Here is an 8,195-nt window from a genome sequence, read left to right as displayed (position 1 = left end):
TGTATCTAAACCCGTTTCCGACATCGTATCATTACTAACCATATTAAACCGTTGTATTCTCACTTTTACTTCGTTTTATAACATTATTAGTATGTATGTAATCTGTTAATCACTTCAACTCGAGTTCTAATATCAATAATTAGCCTTAAATTTAGTAACGAACATTAACAATTAACGAGTATGACTTTCACAGTCAGAAACCAACTCAAGAACAGGCGCATGAACTGATGCGCCTCTTCTAAGGGACGCAGCAGATGTTGCGCCTGTTCTGAGGTGATTTCTGCCTCTGAACTCGTCTTGTTTTGACGTAGGCATTCTAATTAGGTTTTAATCGACAATTATTCTTACTATCACCATAATTCGACATATTTTTTATTTAATTCATATTTTCCATATTTTCTACTTTTTTTATTTCCTTTTTTTTTATTTCCTTATTTTTATCTTCCTAATTTATTTTATTTCCTAATTTCTCTTTATTTCCTTATTCTTCCAATTTCCTTATTTTTTCCAATTTCTTTATTTTTTCTAATTTCCTATTTCTTTTAATTTCCTTATATCTTCTATTTTCTTTTATCTCTTTATTCTTTTCTTTCCAAATCCTTTTTAAGCATGTTTATGACGTAAATTCAAGTTTATCAGTTGTAATTTATTTCTTTATTTCGTATTTCTTTGGTATGATTTATTTACTTGGTTTTCACATGTAAATTAATCTAAATTCCAACTTCGACATAATTAATTACTAAATTCTTTGTTCACCGACATAGTCTAATCTCACATGCTAGGACTAAAACGTTGGATGTTGCATTGCATGCATATAATCGACGACATATCAAATATGAATAATTTCCCTAATCATTAGTAGAGGCCGCTATCGAGGCTGGCGCGATTAAGTGTTCAGTAAAAGGACTTCCTAATACGTACCCTCACCCCTTACTCCAGATCTCTGTGAACATCCGTGTTCATTGGCATCCACGAGAGTCATTTTAGACAAAAAATGCTAAGGGTAACGAGTTCTTAGTGTTCATGTCACTACTTTGTGTCTTGACATGACACGGGGTATTTGAACGGTTCTAATTTCCCATAAAAATTGGTGGCGACTCCACAAATGCACGCTTATTCAAGCACTTCCGCGCGTGCCGTGGGTGGCCCATGTCCACAAAGTAATAATATTACCAGCGAGATTAGTGAAAGTGGTAGAAACAACAACGGGAGTAGTGAAATAATCAATATTAATGCGGTAATAGTGAAAGTAACAATAATTACGGCGGGAGTAGTGAAATTATCAATATTAATGCGGCAGTAGTGACAGTAACAATAATTACGCCCCAGGAGTAGTGAAAGTAACAATGATTACGAGCAAGTAGTGAAATGTTATTACTATTGTTTCATTAATACGAGTAAAATATTAATAGCGGGAGTAGTGAATTTGTCTCAAAATTTATTTCATCGTAATTTTAGGATATGTCATAAAAAAATATATTAATGATAAATTTACGGGTTATGCAACTTTAAGTAATTTTATTTAATGAAAAAAAAATTTAATGGTAAGTAGAGATAGCCCGGGCGAAGCCGGGCACCAATACTAGTAAATAATAATCAACAAACAATATGAATAATTGATAAACAAGTTAATTACTTCAATAATTAGCAAATTAATATCCATTGATATAGATTAAGTTTTAAGGAAAAAATGTTGAAATAAAAGTTAGTTGGCTAGGTTCCAGATGAGAAGGGTATTAGACGGAAAGTTAATGGAGAAATGTATGTGAAAGAGTAAAGTTCGTATGTGAAAAAGTAATTCCGAAAAATAAAGACGGACAAAGTGACGTCTTGGAGACCGCAATAAAGCAAATGGGGTGAAAATAGAAAAATGGAGGGCGTATATTTTACGAATAGGGATACTTTATAAATTTACATGAAAATATCATGTATCTTATATTCTCATTGTCAGAACTCTTAGAAGACATTATTTTATTAAGAAAGAATCAGTAAAAATATTGTATGATATGGGATAATATTGCATAAGGCAAGAAAAAATGTGAGATGATACGTGCCTAATGTATAGTCTTTTTAGCCTATTTTATGCACGTATTTCTATGCTTTTATCGTGGTTTTATGCTACGAAATGCCCCGAATATGCTACTTTGGGTTATTTTGTCTTATTTGCAGGAATGAGCCATAAAGTAGTGAAATCAAGCCTTTTACCGCTCGTTTTGCATGCATTTGGAGAAAGAGTAGATTTGAAGTGGAAATGTCATTTGCATTGGAGTGCGTGAAGTTGTACTTAAGGCGTTAAAGTCAATCTAGTAGCTGCGTTGAAGAGTATGTTCGATTGAGTGTTCAAACAGGTCGATCGAAAGGAAGTCTCTATTGGAATGCTCGATCGAACAGTCTCCGTGTCTGTTCGATCGAAGGAGCTTCTAATGGAGATGTTTGATCGAACAGTCTCCCTGTCTGTTCGATCGAGAAGAATTAACGCAAGGAAGCTCGATCGAGAGCCCATTGTCACTCGATCGAGAAGGCTTATGTCGAGACTTTATTTAAGTTATGTTATATTTATTTTATCTTAGATAATAAGTTCTCTTATTATAAATAAGAGACCACCTAGAACTAAGAGAACATCAATTACATTTCTGTTACTCAAGTATCACGTTACAACGTTTTGGGCGGCGTTCTTCGCTTCTCCGTCGGATCCCTTTGTAATTTCTTCTCTTCTCTTAGACTTTAATTCTATTTAGTTTTATTCTCAATTCCCTTCTTATTGCCCTTAATTTCTCTCTTTGTTATTTATTTCTCTTATGCTAGTAGATCTTATTAATTCCCTTATTATGCCTCTTGATCTAGTTTATTCGTATATGACTGTTATTGTTAATTCGTTGGCCATGAGTAGCTAATTTTCATTATGCTAAGACTATAGGGGATCCATAATTATGAAGGGAGAGTAATTGATTTATTGGGTTAATCTTTGGTATTGTTTTTGTTGGTTAAATCTGCGAGTTAATTGTATCCGTCGATTGAGTCGACGCAATTAGACCTATAATTCTTAGTGATCCTCGACCTGGACCGAAAGGTTGGAAGAGGCGAGACTAGTAGCGAACAATAGAGTATTGCAGTGAGGGCGAAAGTTAAGCTGTTTACACTTTAGGGTGAATTAAGGACCGAAAGGTGACGTTCGTTACCCCTTAGACCGTATTTGCATTGACCTGAGACCTAGATTACTTGACCGAATGATTATGGTGAACCGTTTGTCTTAGCTGTTTCTCTATATCTGTTTAATCCCTTTCTCTTATTCTCTTTTTCTTACTCTTATTAGTTTAGAAAATCACATTTAAAAACCCCCATTTCTGTGACATCCTGACAGACTAAGTTAAACAGATAATTAGCAAAATAGCCTCCCTGTGGAGATCGACCCTACTTGCTGCTAGCTTCTGTTAGTTGTTTTTAGGTTTATTTTTGGTACAGAAACGACCGTATCAAATTTTGGCGCCGTTGCCGGGGAGGCGACGCTCTTTATCCGTTTTAATTTTGTCTGTTTTTCGCCTCAAGGGAAGACTGAGTACCTTGAGGCCGTTCTAATCTTTTTCTTCAGCGCTGTTTTGATAGGTCTACAGGTCTATTAGTCAGTTTTTAGAGAAAGATTGTCGAAGGGAAGGCTTGAGTACCTTCGACTCTTTTGCCAAGATGACGTCCGTCTCTCGACTTATTGCTCAGTTTGAAGCTCAAACTGAAAGATATACTAATTGGGAGAGGAAAGAATCTTGGGGTTGTGGTAATCACTATGAGACTGCTCCTCCACTGAGGCCTAGACCACAACCGTTGCTGCAACAAGGCTACCCACCACCTTGTTATTCTTTCTCACCGCAACCAATTCCCCCACTTGCTAGGAATGATGAGGCTGAAGAAGTTAAGTCACTGATATTGGCACTTGCACTACAATGTCATAATTCTAGTGCGGAATTTGATAGCCGTATGAAGAAGCTAGAGGCTCGGTATGATCAATTAATTACCGAGCAAGAGCAATGTGAGACGGTGTATGCTATCAACACCGACACCATTCCGTTTCATGAAGATACCCCGGAGGATGATTTAGACGAGTTTTTGGAATTAATACTTGCTGCGTGCAATGCAGACACTCGATCGAGTGAAAAATCAACTCGATCGAGTGAACTTCTTCATCCCATCACTCGATCGAACGAAGCTGGAAGGGATCACCACGATCGAACAGACTCAGATACTGTTCGATCGATCACTGCTGGGAAAGAGAACCTCGATCGAACAGTCACCAAGTCTGTTCGATCGAGCACGGTTGAGGAACAAGATCTGGATCGAACAGTCTCTGTGACTGTTCGATCGAGCAATATGAGTGAAGAAAGCTCTCGATTGAGTACTGTGATACCTCGATCGAATTGCCTTGCTATGGGATGAAAGACGATACGTCAATAATGCCTATTTCTAATGACGATAAAAAGGAACATATAGTCAACTCCTATTCTGTTCAAGTTCCTTATCCACAACAATTGCTACCACACCGTGCATTCCTGGACCGTATCCGAGATCTCAATGTCGCTGATCACTACAAAGCGATGATTGCCCAGGTACCCTCTTATTCTGAATTTATTGGTCAAATTAATTGGTCTAAGAAGGATATTAGTGATGTTAAGACGGTAATGAATGTTGCTATGACTGAAGAGTGCAGCGCACTTCTTCGAAATGGGACCCCGCCCAAAATGTATGACCCAGTTCGTTTTTCTATACCATGTTCAATAGGGACCCATTCAATTGATAGTGCTTTATGTGACCTAGGAACTAGTATTAGCGTTTTACCTTTGTCTCTTGCCTTGAAATTTGGGTTGACTAAGTTCACACGCGCTAAAACGACTGTTCAGCTAGCTGACCATTCTTATGTTCGGGTCAAAGGAGCTTTACATGACATACCTGTTAGGATCGGGAATTTCTATATTCCCGCAAATTTCATTGTCTTAAACATACCCGAAGACCGCAATGTTCCCATTATTTTGGGACGACCATTTTTGTGCACTGCTGGCGCAATTGTTGATGTCGGGGCAGGGACACTTACCTTTCAGGTCGGAGGAGAGGACTTGGTTTTTACTAAGTCTGATGACCCTAGGGAAACCATGCACATCACGCCATGTGATGATGTCCCTCATGAAGAGTCCTTTGATATACCGTCTGATAGTCCTTTTGAGTCACATATTATTGCTGCTTCTATGACACCTCCGCCCCATTCTGGGAGCGAGTTGGAGGAACGTGTCTTTGTTTCTCTTTCTACAGGTCTTGACAAGTTCAAAGACCCGGGAGGTGAGATGGGTGCTCTTAGCATGAAGTTCGGAACTGCCTGGATAGACGACCCAGGAGGAGGTGTTGATAAAGCTACACCGTCTAGGAAAAAGCTGCGTGATGAGGTGATAGATTGGGACCCGGATGCTGTGGGAAGCTGCTATTCTTACATTGCCAAGTTGTGGAGGCCGGATGTCCGCTTGACGATTGCTGAAGCTACCGCGTCCAGTCAGAGACCTAGTAGTGGGCCAATGACTTGTGCTGTTGGATGATCTGGGAAGAAGGTCGAGCTGGGACCTATCTGAAACTAGCGCTACCGGGAGGCAGCCCGGAATTTTAGAACTTTTCATTTTTCCTTAGCTTGTTGTTGAACTTTATACGCTGATTTACGAACTCCCTATGTATTTCCTTGCTTTAATTGCGTGTTTTGCAGGTCTAAGTACTCGATCGAGTGGTTTTTAGCTCGATCGAGCACTTTTTGGCATAGTTTTCACTCGATCGAGTGATAATTGTCCTCGATCGACCATTTACAAAATCACGTCCACTCGATCGAGCGGTTTTCTACTCGATCGGGTCCTTCCAATGCGCCAGTTTACTCGATCGAGATGTTCCAAGTGCTCGATCGAGTAGTTTTGACTCCCAGCTGATGTTTTCCGTCTATGGAGCTACTGTTTGACTTTCTTTGACCTCCCATGTTCATGGTCGGTTTGGGGAGGTCCCTCCTTATGACGTTTTGTAAGTTGTCCGACTCCACTTCTCCTTTTCTCTTCAGTTTGCATTTCTTTCCCTATTTTTGGTACAATGAGGGCATTGTACGGTTTGGTTTGGGGAGGTATGCATCCATATCTGTGTCTGCATGTTTCTTGCATTTTTGCTTGCACGTTTATTTATTCTCGCATGCATTGTTGTTTTAATTAATTCAAAAAATCATATAAAAATCATATAAAATCATAAAAATTTCAAAAACTTCATGTTTAAATTGAGTCGGAACGTTTGAACATTGATGCTACTTTGAACCCTTACTTGAGCCCTGCATATTCTTGACATTTAGTTGGCATGATTATGTGCATAATCTACGAGTTTTTGTTTCTCTCTTATCTGAACGAATAGACTTGATTCATTATGTCGGCAAGCTACATTACATTCTGAGGTTAGAGCTTTATAAACTGGTGACATTCATGACCGGTTTCATTTAGGATGTGAGTAGTGCTCTCTTTAAGGCATGTAACATTAATTTGCATAAGCATGAGTCTAGTCTTCTTAATACCTGTATGCATTCGGTCTGTGGATGGTGACACATGTTAGGAGAGGCAGTTCCCTTTATTTCATCTCACCCGTGAGCCTCACATAGCCAAATTGCCTTTTTGTCCTATTAACTACTTTCTATAATACTTCCTACCCTAGCCGAGCTAGTAATGAGTAGTTGTTGGAATGTGCTATTGCAATAGGGTTATTTTATCTGATTTCAGAGGATGGTGGAAGAATCAAAGGGAATGAAATAAAAGAATTTTTGAGAAAAATGAAACGAAAAATGAAAGAAAAAAAAAACGAAACAAGAAAAGAAGAAAAAAGAAAGAAAGAAAAATCGTTTGTGAAAAGAAACTGGTTATGATTTTCACTCCCAAGTCTTATCTATATCTTATGGGGAGTTGACGATTCTTGGTGTTTTGTGAGTTTAGTGCATGATTTTGCACCGTTTCATCTTGCTATATTGAGTACGAAGTTGGGATGCAGTTTATATTTGGATTCGTTGTTGCTAGCCTGGCTATTAACCCCACATATCCAAATTCATTTTAGCCCCTTCTTACCCATTACCTCACTTACCCAAATGTAAGTCCTCGGCATGTGTCTTGGTCATTAGTATGGTTGGAATGCATATGTACGGTTGTAGAGACTTTATTCATGTTAACTGCATGCATGTTCTTATAGGTCGAGTTAGGTGAGTGTCTTACTTCTTCCTATCTTTCACATATATACTCACCTTGTGCCTAATTTTGAGTGACGAGCGACCCGTGAGAGTCCGATATCTTTTGAATCTTGCAAGGTCGACGGTTCAGTAAGTTTGAAACATTGATTTAACTCGTTTGTACTTCTCATTTGCCACTTTGTCATTTTGTTGCATTAAATCGGTTTTCGTGGGTGATTTGTAGGCGATGCGTTGGTCCCCGTTCCACTGTTGTTTCTTAGTTGCATTCATATTTGCTTGGGGACAAGCAAAGGTTTGGTTTGGGGAGATTTGATACGTGCCTAATGTATAGTCTTTTTAGCCTATTTTATGCACGTATTTCTATGCTTTTATCGTGGTTTTATGCTACGAAATGCCCCGAATATGCTACTTTGGGTTATTTTGTCTTATTTGCAGGAATGAGCCATAAAGTAGTGAAATCAAGCCTTTTACCGCTCGTTTTGCATGCATTTGGAGAAAGAGTAGATTTGAAGTGGAAATGTCGCTGCATTGGAGTGCGTGAAGTTGTACTTAAGGCGTTAAAGTCAATCTAGTAGCTGCGTTGAAGAGTATGTTCGATTGAGTGTTCAAACAGGTCGATCGAAAGGAAGCTGCTACTGGAATGCTCGATCGAACAGTCTCCGTGTCTGTTCGATCGAAGGAGCTTCTAATGGAGATGTTTGATCGAACAGTCTCCCTGTCTGTTCGATCGAGAAGAATTAACGCAAGGAAGCTCGATCGAGAGCCCATTGTCACTCGATCGAGAAGGCTTATGTCGAGACTTTATTTAAGTTATGTTATATTTATTTTATCTTAGATAATAAGTTCTCTTATTATAAATAAGAGACCACCTAGACCTAAGAGAACATCAATTACATTTCCTGTTACTCAGTATCACGTTACAACGTTTTGGGCGGCGTTCTTCGCTTCTCCGTCGGATCCCTTTGTAATT

This window comes from Silene latifolia, chromosome 1 (assembly GCF_048544455.1).
Source record: "Silene latifolia isolate original U9 population chromosome 1, ASM4854445v1, whole genome shotgun sequence".
Lineage (NCBI taxonomy): Eukaryota > Viridiplantae > Streptophyta > Magnoliopsida > Caryophyllales > Caryophyllaceae > Silene > Silene latifolia.
The sequence above is the reverse complement of the archived record's forward strand: the minus strand, read 5'-3'. Positions refer to the sequence as shown.